A 19,524-nucleotide genomic window follows, 5' to 3' on the forward strand; every position below is an offset into this window, starting at 1 on the left:
CTCCAAAAAAATGGGATTATGTTAAGTGGCCAAACCTAAGAATAATTGTTGTTTCTGAGGAAGAAGAGAAATCTAAATGTTTGGAAAACTTATTTGAAGGAATAATTGAGGAAAATTTCCCTGACCTTATTAGAGATCTAGACATCCACATACAAGAAGCTCAAAGAACACCTGGGAAATCCATCACAAAAAGATCATCACCTAGGCACATAGTCGTCAGGTTATTTAAAGTCAAGACAAGGGAAAGAATCTTAAGAGCTGTGAAACGAAAGCATCAGATTACCTACAAAGGAAAACCTATAAGATTAACAGCAGATTTCTCAGCAGAAACCCTGCAAGCCAGAAGAGATAGGGATTCCATCTTTAGCCTCCTGAAACAAAATAACTGTCAGCTAAGAATTCTGTATCCAGCAAAAATAAGCTTCATATCAGAGAGGTTAGGATAATGGTGAATAGGAGGCAGGACCAAATTGCAGCTCCCACTTGGAGAGACAGAGCACTATGTGGAGAATCACATCATGAACTTTTGCTCCAAGAACTGCTGCAGGAACGTACCAGGAAAGCCAAGAGGATCCACAGACACTTTGAAGGGAGCAGGTTGCTCCTGCAGTCCTAGGAGACAGCCCAAAAACTGTGAATGCCCAAAATGTGAAAGGAGGATCATCTGCTCCCAAACATACACCCTCAGTGGGGAACCTGAAGGTCCAGATCGGGGGAGAAGGATTTGACCTTACCTGGAGCTGAGACAATTTTAGAGAGCCAAGCAAAATACAGGGATAGAAGAAGCAGCAGGAAGAGCCCCGTGGGTTCTCACAGTCCCCAGGGAAGCCATTTCTGACTTTGTCTCACAGAGGTCCTTGGGGAGGGCTGCCAGAGGAACTGGAAAAAGACCACAGAGAGAGGGAAGCTTCCAGCTGAACTTTGTAACAATTTCAACTGAATGCAAAGTTTCCTGGACATAACTTGGGAGAGGGGATGAATCTGGAGTGCAGACACAGCACAGAAGCCATGGCAGGCAGGAGGTGTGAAACCTGAAAGCCCTACTCACTTTCATAGCCAGAAGGTTGGCAACCTGGGGCAAGTTCTCAGCCCTGCTCACCTGCTGCCTGGAAACAACCCAGTGGTGTTGGGGAGGGGGTATGGTGGGAGTGAGACTGGCATTTTGGGCTGCATAGCAGCTGGATGAGGCCTATAACTGTCAGCTTTCCTTACTGGTGACATACATGACACAGCAGAGGCAGCCATAATCCCCCTGAGAATATAACTTCATTGGCCTGAGAACCACACCCCCACTCCCCAATCCCTCACAGCAGCCACAGCAAGCCCCACCCAAGGAGAGTCTGAGCTCAGACACACCTAACCCTGCCCCCACCTGATGGTCTTTCTCTACCTGCCCTGGTAGCCAAAAACAAAGAGCTTCCTTGGGAACTCTAGGACACTGCCCACTGCCTGATCATCCCTATACTACCACAGCTGATGCTCTCTTGATCCTCCACTTCCTGGCAGGAGGCCAAACAGCACAAAACTAGTGCAATAAAGAAAACTACAACTAAGGACCCTCACAGAGTTCATTTCACTCTCCTGCCACCTCCACCAGAGCAAGTGCTGCTATCCACAGCTAAGAGACCTGAAGATGGTTCACATCACAGGACTCTGTGCAGACACCCCCAAGTACCAGCCTGGAGCCAGGTAGCTCTGCTGGATGGCTAGATCCAGAAGAGAAATAACAATCACTACACTTTGGCTCTCAGAAAACCCCATCCCTGGGGAAATTGGGGGAGCACTACATCAAGGGAGTACCCAATGGGACAAAAGAATCTGAACAGTGGCCCTTGAGCCCCAGGTCTTCCCTTTGACATAGTCTACCTTACTGAGAAGGAACCAGAAAAACAATTCTGGTAATATGACAAAACAAGGTTCTTTAACACCCCTAAAAGATCACCCTTGCTCACCAGCAATGGATCCAAGCCAAGATGAAATCTCTGAATTGCCAAAAAGAGAATTCAGAATGTCAATTATTAAGCTAATCAAGGAGGTACCAGAGAAAGGTGAAGTCCAATTTAATGAAATTTAAACAAATGATACAAGATACAAAGGAAAAAATCTTCAGTGAAATAGATAGCATAAATTAAAAAATGGCAGTTTCTGGAAATAAAGGACATGCTTACAGAAATGCAAAATGCACTGAAAAGTCTTGGCAATTGAATCAAGCAAGCAGAAGAAAGAACTTCAGAGCTTAATGACAAGGTTTTTGAATTAACCTAATCCAACAAAGACAAAGAAAAAAGAATAAAAAATGAACAAAGCCTCCAAGAAGTTTAGGATTATGTTAAATGACCAAACCTAAGAATAATTGATATTCCTGAAGAACAAGAGAAATCTAAAAGTTTTGAAAGCATATTTAAGGGAATAATCAAAGAAAACTTCCACAGCATTGCTAAAAATCTAGACATCCAAATGCAAGAAGCTCAAACGACACCCGAGAAATTTATCACAAAAAGATCATCACCTAGATACATAGTCATCAGGTTACCTAAAGTCATAATGAGGAAAGAATCTTAAGAGTTGTGAGGCAAAAGCACTAGGTAATGTATAAAGGAAAACCTATTATATTAATGGCAGACTTCTCAGCAGAAACCCTACAAGATAGAAGGGATTGGGGCCCTATATTCAGCCTCCTTAAACAAAACAATTATCAGCCAAGAATTTTGTATCCAGTGAAACTAAGCTTCATGAGTGAAGGAAAGATACAGTCTTTTTCAGACAAACAAATGCTGAGAGAATTTGCCACTACCAAGCCAGCACTACAAGAACTGCTAAAAGGAGCTCTAAATCATGAAACAAATCCTTGAAATACATCAAAATAGAACATCCTTAAAGCATAAATCTCACAGGATCTGTAAAACAAAAACACAATAAAATTTTAAAAACCCAAAGCATTCAGGCAACAAATAGCATGATTAATAGAATAGTACTTCACACCTCAGTACTAATGCTGAAAGTAAATGGCCTAAATGCTCCACTTAAAGGATACAGAATGGCAGAATGGATAAGAATTCACCAACCAAGTATCTGCTTTCTTCAAGAGATTCACCTAACACATAAGGACTCACATAAACTTAAAGTAAAGGGGTGGAAAACGATATTCCATGCAAATGGACACCAAAAGGGAGCAGGAATAGCTATTCTTTTTTTTTTTTTTTTTTTTTTTTTTTTGAGACGGAGTCTGGCTCTGTCGCCCAGGCTGGAGTGCAGTGGCGCAATCTCAGCTCACTGCAAGCTCCGCCTCCTGGGTTCACGCCATTCTCCTGCCTCAGCCTCCCGAGTAGCTGGGACTACAGGCGCCCGCCACTACGCCTGGTTAATTTTTTGTATTTTTAGTAGAGACGGGGTTTCACCATGTTAGCCAGGATGGTCTCGATCTCCTGACCTTGTGATCCGCCCGCCTCGGCCTCCCGAAGTGCTGGGATTACAGACGTGAGCCACCGCGCCCGGCCAGGAATAGCTATTCTTATATCAGACAAAAAACACTTTAAAGCGACAGCAGTTGAAAAAGATGAAGAGGGGCATTATATAATGTCCAACAGGAAAATGTCACAATCCTAAATATATTGCACCTAATACTGGAGCTCCCAAATTTATAAAACAATTACTACTAGACCTAAAAAATGAGATAGACAGCAACACAAGAATAGTGGGGAACTTCAGTAGTCCACTGACAGCACTAGACAGGTCATCAAGAGAAAAAGTCAACAAAGAAACAGTGGATTTAAACTATACCTTAGAACAAATGAACTTAATGGGTATTTACAGAACATTCTACCCAACAAATGCAGAATATACATTCTTTTTATCAGCACAGGGAACATTCTCTAAGATAGACCATATGATAGACCACAAAACAAGTTTCAATAAATTTTTAAAAATTGGAATTACATCAACTACTCTCTCAGACCACAGTGGAATAAAACTATAAATTGATTTCTAAAGGAACCCTCAAAACTACACAAATACATGGAAATTAAATAACCTATTCCTTAATGATCATCAAAAAGTCTGAAAGAGCACATATAGACAATCTAAGGTCACATCTCATGGAACTAGAGAAACAAGAACAAACCAAACCCAAACCCAGCAGAAGAAATAACAAAGGTAAGAGCAGAACTAAATGAAATTGAAACAAAAAAGAAAACAAAAGATAAATGGAACAAAAAAGCTGATTATTTGAAAAGATAAATAAAATTAATAGACCATTAGCGAGATTAACCAAGAAAAGAAGAGAGAAGACATTAGTAAACTCAATTAGAAATGAAATGGGAGATATTACAACTGATACCACAGAATTACAAAAAAATATTCAAGGCTACTGTGAACACCTTTATACCTATAAACTAGAAAACCTAGAGAAGATGGATAAATTCCTGGAAATATACAAACCTCCTAGATTAAACCAGGAAAAAATAGAAATGCTGAACAGACCAATAACAAGCAGAGAGATTGAAACGATTATAAGACAATTGCCAATAACAACAAAAAAAGTCCAGGACCAGATGATTTCACAGCTGAATTATATCAGACATTCAAAGAAAGATTGATACCAATCCATTGATGCTATTCCACAAGATAGAAGAAAAGAGAATCCTCCCTAAATCATTCTATGAAGCCAGTATCACCCTAATACCAAAACCAAGAAAGGACATAGCAAAAAAAAGAAAACTACAGACCAATACCCCTGACAAATGTGATGCAAAAATCCTTAACAAAATACTAACTAACCAAATCCAATAGCATATCAAAAAAATAATCTACCATGATCAAGTGGGTTTCATACCAGGGATGCTTTAACATGTGCAAGTCAATAAATGTGATACACCACAAAATAGCATTAAAAACAAAAATTACATGATCATGTCAATAGATGCAGAAAAAGCATTTGACAAAATCCAGCATCACTTTATAATTAAAATCCTCAGCAAAATCAGCATAGAAGGAACATACCTTAATGCAATAAAAGCCATCTATGACAAACACACAGCTGACATAATACTGAATGGGGGAAAAGTTGAAAGCATTCCCCCTGAGAACTGGAACCAGACAAGGATACCCACTCTCACCACTTCTATTCAACATAGTATTGGAAATCACAGCCACAGCAATCAGACAAGATAAAGAAATAAAGGACATCCAAATCAGTAAAGAGGAAGTCAAATTGTTGCTGTTTGCTGATGATATGATTGTGTACCTAGAAAACCCTAAAGACTCCTCCAAAAAGCTCCTAGAACTGATAAATGCATTCAGCAAAGTTTCAGGATACAAAATTAAGGTAATCAAATCTGTAGCTTTGCTGTGTATACAACAGCAGTGACCAAGCTGAGAATCACATCAAGAACTCAATCCCTTTTACAATAGCTGCAAATATACCTAACCAAGGAATATACCTAACTAAGGATGTGAAAAATCTCTACAAGGAGAACCACAAAACACAAAACACTGCTGAAAGAAATCATAGATGAGACAAACAAATGGAAACACATCCCATGTTCATGGACAGGTAGAATCAATATTGTGAAAATAATCATACTACCAAAAGCAATCTAGAGATACTGCCAAAAGCAATCTAGAGGTACTGCCAAAAGCAATCTAGAGTTCCAATGCATTTCCCATAAAAATACCACCATCTCATCACAGAACTAGAAAAAACAATCCCAAAATTCATATGAAACAAAGAGCCTGCATAGCCAAAGAAAGACTAAGCAAAAAGAACAAATCTGGAAGCATCACATTACACAACTCCAAACTATACTATAAGGCCACAGTCACCAAAATAGCATGGTACTGGTATAAAAATAGGCACCTAGGCCAATGAAACAGAATAGAGAACCCAGAAATAAAGCCAAATACTTGAAGCCATCTGATCTTTGACAAAGCAAACAAAAACATAAAGTGGAGAAAGGACACCCTATTCAACAAATGCTGCTGGGATAACTGGCAAGCCACAAGTAGAAGACTGAAACTGGATACTCATCTCTCACCTTACATAAAAATCAACTTAGATGGATCAAATATTTAAATATAAGACCTGAAACCATAAAAATTCTAGAATATAACATTGAAAAATTCCTTCTAGACATTTGCTTAGGCAAAGACTTCATAATCAAGAACCTAAGAGCAAATGCCACAAAACAAAAGAAAATAGATGGGACTTCAATAAACTAAAAAGCTTCTGCACAGCAAAAGAATCAGCAGAGTAAACAGACAACCCACAGAGTGGGAGAAATTATTCACAAATTATGCACCCAACAAAGGACTAAATCCAGAATCTACAAGGAACTCAGACAAATTAGCAAGAAAAAAACAAACAATCCCATCAAAAAGTGGGCTAAGGACATGAATAGACAATTCTCAAAAGAAGATATGCAAATGGCCAATAAACATATGAAAAAATGCTCAACATCGCTAAAGATCAGGGAAATGCAAATCAAAACCAAAATGTGATACCATCTTACTCCTGCAGGAATGGCCATAACCAAAATATCAGAAAATAATAGATGTTGGCAGGGATGTGGTGAAAAGAGAACACATTTACATTGCTGGTGGGAATGTAAACTAGTACAACTATGGAAAACAGTATGGAGATTCCTTAAAGAACTAAAAGTAGAACTACCATTTGATCCAGCAATCCCACTACTGGGTATTTACTCAGAGGAAAAGAAGTCATTATACGAAAAAGATACCTGCACATACATGTTTATAGCAGCACAATTCACAATTGCAAAAATTTGAAACCAGCCCAAATGCCCATCAATCAGCAAGTGGATAAAGAAAATGTGATAAATATGTACCACGGAATACTATTCAGACTTAAAAAGGAATGAAATCATGCCATTTGCAGCAACCTGTGTGGAGTTGGAGACCATTATTCTAAGTGAAGTAACTTAGGAATGGAAAACCAAATATTGTATGTTCTCACTTATAAGTGGGAGCTGAATTATGAGGACACAAAGGCATAAGAATGATATAACGGACTTTGGGGACTCATGGAGAAAGGTAGGAAGGGGTGAGAGATAAAAGACTACCCATTGAGTACAGTGTACATTGCTCAGGTGATGGGTGCACCAAAATCTCAGAAATTACCACTAAAGAACTTATCCACGTAACCAAAAACCACTTGTTTCTCAAAAGGTATTGAAATAGAATAAATAAATAAAATTTTTAAAAATTGAATAGAAATAGACATTTTTCCTAAGAAGATATACAAATGGCCTGTAAGTACATTAAAGGGTACTTGACATTATTAGTTATCAGGGTATTGCAAATCAAAGCTACAATGAGATACCACTTCATACCCACTAGGATGGCTATAATTAAAAAGCTTTTTTTTTGAGATGGAGTCTTGCTCTGTCACCCAAGCTGGAGTGCAGTGGTGCAATCTCAGCTCACTGCAACCTCTGCCTCCCAGGTTCAAGCGTTTCTCCTGCCTCAGCTTCCAGAATGGCAGGGATTACAGGCACTCACCACCACACCTGACTAATTTTTTGTATTTTTAATAGAAACAGGGTTTTGCCATGTTTGCCAGGCTGGTCTTGAACTCCTGAGCTCAAGTGATCCGCCCACCTCAGCCTCCTAAAGTGCTGGGATTACAGGCACGAGCCACTGCACCCAGCCTTAAAAAGGCATTTTTAAGCAGTGTGGGTGAAATTAAAACCCTAATACAATGCTAATGGGAATAGAATATGTTACATCCGTTTTGGAAAACAGTCTGGCAGCTTCTAAAAAGGTCAAAAAATAGAGTTACCATGGTACCTAGCAATTGGACATCTAGGTATATATCCAAGAAAAATAAAAACATATGTTCACTCAATGACTTGTACATGACTGTTCATAGCGGCATTATTGATAATAGCCAAAAAGTGCAAACAACCGAAGTGTCCATAAACTGATGAAGGAATGAATAAAATGTGGTATATCTGTACAATGGAATACTATTTGGCCATAAAGAGAAATAAAGTACTATACATGCTACAACATGAATGAACCTTGAAAACATTATGTTAAGACAAACAAGCCAATCACAAAAGACCACACATTGTATGATTTTATTTATATAAAATGTCCAAATTAGGTAAATCTATAGAGATGAAAAGTCACTTGATGGTTGCCTATGGCTAGGAGACTTGCAGAAAAATGGAGAGAGACTGTGAATTGTATGGGTTTTTTGTTTGTTTGGTTAATTGGTTTCTGGAGGTAATGAAAATGATCTAAAATTTATTATGCTGATGGTTGTACATTATTCTATATGTTAAAAATATTTGACTTCTACACTTTAAATAGGTGAACTGTTCTGTATATGAATTATATAAAGCTGTTAAAGCTCAGCAAAGCTGTTATATATAAAAATTAAAGATAATTGGAAGATGTTTAATAAAATATGTGCACTTCTGTTTTAAGTTATTAAAATGTCCCAGAAACCAGCTCACAACTCCCTGGTCTTCTCACAAGCTCTGGGCTTCTCTGGAAAAATGGTTCACTGCAGTAAAGACTATTTTTAACCTTAAGTAATTAGAAGGAGAGCTAAAATCAGAATGTGGTCCAGTGAGATACCATCTCATGCCAGTTAGAATGGCGATCATTAAAAAGTCAGGAAACAATAGATGCCGAAGAGGATATGGAGAAATAGGAATGTTTTACACTGTTGGTTGGACTGTAAATTAGTTCAACCATTGTGGAAGACAGTGTGGCGATTCCTCAAGGATCTAGAACCAGAAATACCATTGACTCAGCGATCCCATTGCTGGGTATATACCCAAAGGATTATAAATCATTCTACTATAAAGACATATGCACACACATGTTTACTGCAGCACTGTTCACAATAGCAAAGACTTGGAACCAACCCAAATGCCCATCAATGATAGACTAGATAAAGAAAATGTGGCACATATACACCATGGAATACTATGCAGCAAAAAAAATGATGAGTTCATGTTCTTTGCAGGGACATGGATGAACCTGGAAACCATCATTCTCAGCAAACTAACACAGGAACAGGAAACCAAACACTGCATGTTCTCACTCATAAGTGGGAGTTGAACAATGAGAACACATGGGCACAGGGAGGGGAACATCACACACCAGGGTCTGTCAGGGGGTGGGGGGCTAAAGGAGGGATAGCATTAGGAGAAATACTCAATGCAGATGACGGGTTGATGGGTGTAGCAAACCCGCACCTATGTAACAAACCTGCACGTTCTGCACATGTATCCCAGAACTTAAAGTATAATTTAAAAAAAAAATCCAAATGTGGTCAAACTTGTCTTCATTCTGTCACTCCTGGTGAAATGGGGACTGGCTCAGAGTTGGCCACTGAGAGTGACCAAAGGAGTGAGCATTGAAGTTTAGGGCAAGAGGGAACTTTATGATTACCTAAGGAGTGCCACATGAAAAAGTTTTTATTTTTGTGAGGGTTTCCCCCAAAGCAGAACTTGATACACAGTTTTGGCTTCAGGTAGTTTACTTGGGTGTTTATCTCAAGAAATACAAGTGGAGAAATGGAGAAATTAAGACGTAGAAAGGAGAAAAGCCAATGAAAGGTGCAATAAAAATTGAACTACTAATATAGGCTATTGGAGCTCAGCTCTGCTGAAGATGCTCAGAAAAAAGTAGAGTATACTTCAAAATTACCCTACACGAGTACAGGGAGACGGAGGCTTGTATCCACCAGTTTGCATCTCCCTCTGGCTGGAGACTACCTTTGGAGGTATTAATTTTCCTACACTTCTGAACTGTGTCTGCTTGCTGTAGAACATGCTTCTGCTAAAAAAATATCCTCAGGCTTAGAAAAAGAGAGATAGTTGAGAGAGAAGCTGCCAGCTTCTGGTACTGACACCCTAGCTGCAAACGATCTAGGTGATTATGAGAATATGGTATAAGGAAACATTAGCTACTACAATGTCTCATGGTTAAACAACATAAATAGAAATGAAATCACCACCATTTTCCTGGCTCAGAAGGGAATTTCCAACTGGCCATACCTGCCCCACCTTGATCTGAAGGCGTTTCCTCTCATTATCATCCTCCCCTCAAAAGGTGGCCAAATCCCTTTTTTGTTCTGAGTGACTTATGAGTGTCTAGGACCTTTACGTCAGTAGCTTGTCTACAGGAGATGGTCCATCTGGAACAGGTGAGAGGTTTAGGCAGAATCTCATGGGCAATGATAAACATCACTTCCATCCAGACTCTCAAAGTTCCATGGGTTAGTCGCTGGCAGTTTGCAGGTCACCCACATAGAAGAGGGACACATTGGCTTGGTGCAGAGCTTTCTCATAGCTTCTCAGTGCATGAAAGATTTCCTGCAGCTTCTCAATGCATAAAAGGTTTCCTTTTCCCCATGTCAGTCCTCAGCTCTCTCTCTTTTTCCCTTACTCTGAGTCTTAGTTACTGAGATAATTCATTTTTCTCACTGGAATCTGAGCTTCTCTGTACCACTGACCAATTCATGAGTGGTAAAACAGTTTAATAACATAGATTAATACTTGAATATATAAATTTCACCTCTCAAGATTAGGAAATGTCAGGTTAAAGTCTAGCAGATTTCCTTAGCATAGGAGTTATCAGAGCCTCTCTTATTGTCATGAGCCTCAGCTGTCCTCAAAGCAGTGGTTAAAGTTCACAGTATTTCCCAAATCTATTTGACCATAGAAGAGTTTTTCAAAGAGCACCTCATGAACCTAATGTTCTATGGAACACACTTGGAGAAATATCAGTGTAACACACTCCATCCATTTTACTGATGGGAAAATTGGGGTCCATAGAAGTGAAGTCTCTTGCTTAAGTCATGCTGTAAGTTACTGATGGAGCCAGAATTTGAAGCCAGGTCTCCTGTCTCTTAGGTGTTCTTTGCTCAGTAGAAGAAAAATGATCATGGGTTTACCTTGTGATAAGTAGTTTGTGAATTATTCTTTCTCTGTTGTTGATGCATTTGAGAAGTGTCATCCTCCTTCTATATCAAAACCAGATGAATGAAGATGTTTACAACCATTCCAGTGATCAACTGTCAGATAGTAGGAGAAGGAGATAAATAAAGACAAGAGAAAAAAAGGAGTTAAAACCTAGGCAGGCTGGGTGTGACAGAGGTGGCTTGCTGTTAAGCAAAACTTTCTGCTCCCTCCCTCATGTGGTAAGTTCTTATTAATGGAGGTGTAGGTGGGGTTTTAAGTAATAAAGATACTTTCTCCACCTTCTTGCCCCTCTACCATCTAAATGCTGAGAACTCAGGCCCTAGGGAATGGCAAACCATGCAACAGAAGGAAGCCTCCTATCTAAACCCACATATGGAAGAAAGCCTCTGATTGACCAGAGAAGACTCTTACATGAGCAAGAAATATGCTTCTATTGTGTCAACAACTGAGTTTTGGCTTTGATACAGCAGTTCACATTGCCCTAGTTAATGTACTGGGAGGTGGAAGGAAATATGGGGCAAAAGAACAGATGAGAGATGTCAAAAAGTATGGATTGAAGGGTCAAAAATTAGGGGACAGAGAGCAATGTCATCTGAACCAGAAAAGAACCTGGAACCAAAAAAAAATCAGTCCTTTTGCTCAGGGACTGAGGGGACCAGCAGACACAGCATCCTTCACACCATGCCCTCCTTCACCCTACCTTCATTCAATTGCTAAACGTGCCTCGTTCTGCTAAGTGTTCAGGTGGTATCTACTTCTCTCCATTCTCACTGGCAGTACGTGGGTGGTCATCTTCATCTGTTGGCTGGATTATTTCAATACTCTGTAACTAGTCCTGTGTTCTGTTAGCCACCCCTTTTTCCCCTCACAGACCCATTCTCCATGCTGTGGCCGGAGTCATCTTCCTAACACACAAATGGGATTATGACCCACTCCTTAGGCCCTGGCTTGAACCCTTCAATTAATTCTCAGTGTGATTACAATAAAAGTCAAAACTCTATGTGGCCCTGCATGATATGGCCTGTGTTTCAGCTGTCACCTCTCCAGTCCTTAGACTCTATGTTTCAGCCACTGTGAACTTCTTTTGGCTCTCTGAGTGGGTCACACTTCTCTTGCCTCTTGTCCATCACATAAGACACTCCCACTTCCCAAATGTCCTTCCCCTTCTCTCCTCTCCATGTCCATTCCTACCAACAGTTTGACTCCCACTCAACCTAGCTGTCACCTTTTCTGGGAAGTTTTCTCTGACATATTCAGACTGAATTAACTTCTTATTTTCTGTCTGTCCTTAGTACCCTGTTCACTTCCCTATCAAAGCACTGTCATACTCTACTGAATTTTCTGTCTGTATCTTTGGTTAGACTGATGCTTGAGGGCAGAAACACCTCAATCACCATTAAATCTGAGCACTTCATGGATATTTGGTACAGAGAAGATGTTCAGTACTTTTTTTTGCTTGTTTTTTAGCTGGGTGGATGGGTGGGACAAATACCTGTTTGATACAAGCCAAAGAAAAGGTCATACATAGGCAATAAGCAATGTTGGTTAACCATTAGTGAAAATAGAATCACATTTTTTTCATACATTTATTTATTTGTTTAATCTGATCCATAAATATCTTAACATATGATTTTCCAAAGTTGCTGTGTTTGACTCTTTTAAAGGATTTGACGGATTTGCTTAATTATTTGTTTGTTTATTTGTTAATATGTGAGTAGACAAGCCAGTACATCTTTCTCACTCTACAAGCCAGGACTGGAAGAAATCTGGTTGTTGGCTTAGGAGGGATGAACCACGCACTGGGTTAAGACCTTGGCTCTGGAGTCAGAGCTGTCTGAGTTTAGTTCTGCCATGTGATCTACCAGCCATGTGATCTCAGGTGATGAATTAATGTTTCTGAAGTCCTTATCAGAGTGCCTAGTACATATTAAGAATGCAACAGTGGGTAGCAATATCATCAATGTTATATTCTCCACAAAAATTAACTTTATCATTATCCTTCCTTAATATTGTTGTTAGACTGTGACTGACACATCACGGGGGGCGGGGGTTGTACACTGTGTGCAGGAAAAGTAACCAGAAACATCAGCCCTGTGAGATCATCAGGAAAGACCTAATGCTTCTCACTGGACAGACAAGAAAACCCACACTCAGCAGGGTTAGGAGACCTGCTCCAAGTCACGTAGCTAGTAAGGGCAGAGAGTCAAACCAGAACCTCTGATTCCAAAGCCAGTTCTCTTTCCACTACACTGCACGGCCTCTGGGTGTTAGCATTTCCAGGTCCCACCTACTTCCAAATATCTAAGGTCAAATAGGACTTTGGATTCCAAATATGCACACTGGGACTGCCTGTTCCCTTCTCTCCATTCACAGGTATGTGGCATTGTGGGCCCATGGGGCATTCTGCCCAGGCTTCAGAGCTCTCGGATGTGCCTCCCTTCCCCAAGCTGTCTTCTCTGTCAAGGGCACAGAGTGGTTCCCATAGAGACCAAAGTAACCTTTCACAGAGTTGTTTCTGCGTCTCTACCTGGGACTGGGCTGGGATTGCTATCAATCTCTTGCACTTCAGAAGTCCAGAGAAACCAAGGCTTTTGTGCTTTGTAGACACATGCCACAAAAACTGAGCACACTTACCAACTGAACAAACATCAGAGTGTGCCAAATCTCTAAAGTCCGATTCTTAGTGCAAACTGCCAAAGCAGATAACACTTACAGTGCTCAGAAGGTCATAAATCGTCTAAGCTCGATAGGACCTGAGGCCTCTTCTAGTCTGAACTATTTATTTTGCAAAGGAGGAAATATGGGCATAGAAATGGGCAGGAACAAATGTCCAGGCTTTGGTGATAGTGGTTGTGGGGTGTCTTCTGGGTCCCATTCCATCATCCTTCTCATCACACCCATATACGTCTTCCTGGAGCCTCATCATAATTGGATACCCCTTACAGAAACCAGCTGCCCGAGACATAGACAACTTCTCAGGACGTTGGCTATCACTATGGGGAGCCATTTTGACACAGGCCATTGTTAGTGATTGGGAACACCTCCTAAAAATGAGATTGTCTGAAGGGGTCCCAGTACTTGGGGGCTGTGTGTAATAGGAGCCTTAACAGAGGCTCCTAGACTATCTCCTGATTGCCTGTATTATATTTTGTGAGAATGTAAACCTACCTCACTATGAATTTTAGCAAAATAAAATTTAAAAGAAAACAACCAAATGAAAAGAGGTGTCATACAGAAAAGAAGTATGGACAATTCTAGAGATGTTTCAAGAATAGTGTTCATCATTGGTTCTCCAGTACACAGAGAAATGTGCTGGAGAGGTTCATTAGGATTCTTGAGTCAAGCCAAAGGCTACAATCAGGCATGTGGTTTCAGGCACCCAGTAGCAGAGGTTAGCTCTAGAGTGGGGTTGGAAATAAACACTGGCCCATGTACCTACCCTACCCTTAGCTTAGTGCCTCCCAGTAGGTGGAAGGGAAATCTTAAGGAACCAAGATGGGTTGATCAATTCCAGGAAGCTTTGATGTTTTCAAAATCGCACAGGATATTGAAGTCATAGAACTTCCCAGGGGGTTCCTGAACCAGAATTTCCTTCAATCAGACAGACAGGGAACATATCTAGTGTCCTCTGTTCTCCACAGTTTCTCATCTTCTGAACCTCCACTTCCAGTCCTAAATCAGAGATAGGCAACTCCCTGCAGTATGGCGATGCCACATGCCAGAGGGCTAAAGGAGTTCTCTCTATTGCACAGGACCATTCACAGGCAATGGAGTGAGTCTGAGGGGGATCTGAAGGGGAAAATTGCCTTTTGAGCATACTAAATTCCATCCCATTTAAGGCAGGAGACAGTGTTTCTTTATTCTTAAGCTTCCATTATCCTCCTTGGTACCCAGTGCGTGGAAGATACTGAATAAACATCTGACGGATGACTAGGTAAATGAATGAATGAAAGAATAAAGTGAGTGTTTGAGTTAGTTAGAAAAAGAGTGAACTATATAGGCTAGAGAATGACTGCCAAAAAAACCACAAGGGAATTGCAAAATCTCGACAATACACACATAAATGTTCATGCATTCTATGATGGAGAAAGAAGTTCATCTGTTTATATAATTCCTATCAATACTGTATTTCCTCTTATGTTTTTTACTTTCTTGAACTCTTTAAAACAAGAAACTTTTAACTATTTTGTTCTCTGAACATTTAAAATAACTTTTTGGTGTTATTTCTTTCATTTTTTCTAGCTAGTGAAATATTTATTCCAATGAGCTGTTTTTCACTTAACCTTGCAGAGTGTCTTTGTCTGTAGTCACCACTTGGTCTTTTCACTACTATATACATTAACACCCAGGTAGGAAAGAGACAAATGGAAGCAAAATAGCAAAATGGTGAAGAGGAGGGTTCTAGAGGCAGACAGCCCTGCAGTCCTGAGTCCTGAGTCCACCGTTTAACAGAGTGACTTTGCTCAGCCTGTGGATTATAATGAAACTTGCCTGTAAGTATGATTATGAGTAGTCCTGTAAGGATAATACATTGCATTGTGTTAATCACACAGTGAATGATCAATGAATTTTAGTTACTGGTATCATTATATTGAATTGCTATACTACTGTATTACATTAAATCATATTGTATCATATCAATCATATCATCTATTATGTATCAGTAGCATATCAATTGTGGCCTTGTAAAACCAGTGTCTACGGATGTGTTGAACAAAGCCACATCCTCCATAGAGTCCTCCTCCAATCACCTCCTTAACTTTCTTCCCCAGATTGAGATCGCACCTTATTTCTCTCTTACGTAAATTCTGAAAGTAGTACCCAGTGGTCTTCAGGGAGAGAAATCTTGTTTTTTCTCTGAAACAACATTCAGCTACACCCATGACTGGGCTCTCCTGGCCTTCCCTACATGTGTCCCCCTGCCTCTCATTCAGGAGAGGCCATTTGAGTTCAGAGTCCTGATGTGAGGCTTGCGTTTGAGGAAGGAAAACCACTTCAAATCTCATTTGTTGACCTGACTTTCACCCTTCCCCTCCAGCATTCCAAACTCCCACTCACATCAACAAGCTAGAATTTTAAACTTGGTTGGAATTGTAAAAGCTTGAGGTTATTAGAGCTCAAAGATAGGACAGGAGCTGAGTCTGACAGCTTGTTTTACTCTCCGCACTGAGGCAATCAAGGCCAAGGCAGTGTCAGGGAAAGGCCAGGTTTTCTTGTAGCCTTGGGCTGTTGGCCTTATGCTAGGGAAGGGAGGTGGAGCTGAAGATTTGGCATCAAATTAGAAAAAATAAGGTACACTGATTCACTCAACTCTGTGCTTAACCCTGTGGCAAACACGTTGGTTAACTTCTCCTCTGCTCTTCTTTTCACCTTCTTTAGGTTATAGGATCCAATTTTTTAGGTGGTAGAAACATGCTCAAGGAAGATGCAGCCCCTTCCTCCAGCCTGAGAGAATAAAGCATCATTGGCTTATGCCAGCCATGGCAATCCCATTCCCCTTTTCTCATGATTGATTTGGGAATGGGCAAGTGATCCAGTTCTAACCAATGAGACCAAAGAAAAAGTCTATTGGTCAGCTTATCTCAGAAGATTTTTGTTTCCTGCTATTAAGAGAAACAGTAAGTTCCTTCCTGCCTGACTTAAATGCAATTGTGTGCAAACATGTTACTTGGAGCTACAGCAACGATTCTGTGACCATGAGGCAATAAGCCAAGGACAAAGGATAGAATAGTGAAAAGACAGAGTATTCGATTTTTTTAATGATATCATTGAACTGCTGGACCAATGTGGAACCATCTACTTTTAGTCTTTCATGATTTGTGAGATGATTAAAAATTTCTTTTTTTTAGCCATTATTTCTTTTCTGTTACTTGCAACTGAAGACATCCTACATAATACAAACACTATCCAACTTGGATTGTAATTTATCTATTTTCCGATCTGTGTGTTCTGTCTTACTGATTTTTGTATTCTTAGCACTGAGTATAAGCCTGCTACTTAGTAAGACTTCAATAAATGACTGTTTAAAAAGGTCTTAGATGATTTAAAAAAAATTCTGAAGTTGCTGAAATATGAAGACCAGGAACCAATTTCAGGTTCTATAAATTTCTCGCTTCCTTCATTTCTGGAGTATTCTTCATTTCTGTCTGATTCTACCTTTACTAAAATGAATGAATGATTGAGGAATATGAAAAATGGCTGGTATAGTGGCTACTGCTGAGAAGTATCTCTTGGAAATTCCCGGAAATTCCATCAGTCACATTCAGACCTAACTCTCTGATGATCAATGTTTCTGAACTCAAACCAGTGTACATAATCAGTGGACTATTTAAAGTGGTATTAGCCTAGAATATCTAGGACACATGTTTTATGCATTCAGTAAGCATTTGTTTAATGTCTCTTATCTACCAGGCACATTATTATGCATTGGGCATATAGAGATGACCAACCACACGGCCTCAATCCTTGAAAAGCTTACAGTAACTAAATAGGGTTAATGGCCTAAAGAGAGGTAATTACAAGTCTTACACCCAGTCCTCTTAGCATAGTATAGTGCTACCTCTGAGTTAATTAAGATAACAAAATTCCTAGATATATATCTTTGATGAAACGGTTTCCATAAAAACTTTCCAAGCTTGGTCCCTCCCCAGCTGAGTTCATTTTGGAAGGTGACTTTCTGCTCTCATCACCTAAGGTCCTTAACATGTATCCTGTGTTCTCCGGAGGCACCCCTTGCCCAGAGTGTGCCCTCTGCATGGTTCCCCCAGAACACCTATTTCAAAGGAAAAGAAGTTTGATCATTCAGTGAAGATTTGGGGGGCCACTTTTCTACGTGGGAGGATTATGAGTATTACCTTTCTCCACTATGTATTAGTAAATATAAAGAAAACATAAATTAACCCCCTTTCTGGCTGGGCACGGTGGCTCACGCCTGTAATCCCGCCCTATGGGAATCCAAAGTGGGTGGATCACTTGAGGTCAGCAGTTTGAGACCAGCCTGGCCAACATGGCAAAACCCCGTCTCTACTAAAATATAAAAATTAGCCAGATGTGGTTGCACACATCTCTAGTCCCAGCTACTCGGGAGGCTGAGGCACAAGAATCGCTTGAGCCTGGGAGCAAGGGTTGCAGTGAGCTGAGATTGTGCCATTGCCCTCCAGCCTGGGTGACAGAGCAAGACTCTGTCTCAAAAAAATAAAATAAAAAAAATAATTTAGACCCCATTCTTCTTAGTTAACCATGACTTCTGAAGGAGGTCAGAGCTCTTGTGCTCTGCATCTCTGCTCCATCAGCCTCAAGGCCACCTTTCAGGTCCACATGAAATATAAGTGCACAAAGGCACCAGACTTAGCATTATTAGTTTCCCCCACTGGTCTGATTTTTGTAGAAATTGCCAGGAACTGATTTTCTGCCCTTCCTTCCTAACAGACAAGCCTTCCAGCTCTCCCTGACACAGCTCTTCCTTATCTCCTACTCTCTGGTCATCAAGCTTTTAGAGATGCCCTGGCCTTCTCTAGTTGCCCCAGCTGTATTTTTTCTTCTTGGGAATGCATTGATTCCCGAGCCTGACTGGGAATAAATCTCAGCTCCTCCATTTAGCAGTTATGGGATTCAAGTTACTCTTACTCCCAGGGACTCAGTTTCTGCACCTGTAAAATGGAGATTTACCACCTTTCCTTCCAGCATTACTGATATTGTTTGGCTCTGTGTCGCTACCCAAATCCCATCTCGAAAATTAATCCCTATAGTCCCCACGTGTTGAGGGTTCTGGTGGGAGGTAATTGGATCCTGGGGGCGGCTTTTCCCATGCTGTTCTCGTGATAGTGAGTAAGTTCTCACGAGAGCTGACGGTTTTATAAGTGTTTGACAGTTTCTCCTTCACACGCTCTCTCTTCTGTCTCCTGCCACCATGTAAGATGTGCCTGCTTCTCCTCCTCTCATGATTGTAAGTCTCCTGAGGCCTCCTCAGCCATGAAGAACTGTGAGTCAATTAAACCTCTTTCTTTTATAAGTTACCCAGTCTTGGGTATTTCTTTGTAGCAGTGTGAAAACAGACTAATGCAATTACCATAATGAGCTTTCAATTGATGAACTTGCATCACTGACTCCTCAACACACAGCTGACTTCCTACTGTAATTGTTCACCATGCAGACATTTGTGGAGCCACAAGCATAACCATCATGGTATTTAAGATTCATTCTGTATCTGGATTTATGCACTTTATGAAAAATCATCAAACTGTCCTTATTATTGGTGTCTTTTTTCTGTATATATGTTATGCTTCAATAAAATATTTACTTAAAATTATTTTAGGTATGTTAAACTCACTACACCAGACAGGGCTTACCTTGTCACTCTGCTGTCTTTATCCCTCTCTCTAATTAAAAGGATTACACATACATCTGTACTTGTTTTAGAAGAATAACATAGAACGGCAAAATTTAAAAATTCAAAATCATCCATTTCCATTCCCAGCACACAGAGACAATCATCACTAATATTTTAGAAGGTGCATATCATATTTTACAATAAAAAAGAAATAATGTTAATAAAGTTTTATAACCT

General features: G+C 40.1%; 1 long non-coding RNA gene across 3 annotated transcripts in view; it reads left to right on the forward strand.

The window, feature by feature from the left end:
- The window catches only part of LOC109028244 (uncharacterized), an 84,527-nt gene extending 65,280 nt beyond the window's left edge, over window positions 1-19,247 (forward strand). For 2 of the 3 annotated variants that reach the window (XR_010130226.1, XR_010130225.1), the window contains 2 exons: window positions 15,308-15,451; window positions 16,338-19,241. This is a non-coding gene — a long non-coding RNA (uncharacterized lncRNA). Of the gene's footprint in view, window positions 1-15,307; window positions 15,452-16,337 lie in introns of all 3 variants that reach the window. The other variant, XR_010130224.1, reaches the window with a different exon arrangement.
- Window positions 19,248-19,524: the final 277 nt, after the last annotated feature.

This window comes from Gorilla gorilla, chromosome 13 (assembly GCF_029281585.2).
Source record: "Gorilla gorilla gorilla isolate KB3781 chromosome 13, NHGRI_mGorGor1-v2.1_pri, whole genome shotgun sequence".
Classification (NCBI taxonomy): domain Eukaryota; kingdom Metazoa; phylum Chordata; class Mammalia; order Primates; family Hominidae; genus Gorilla; species Gorilla gorilla.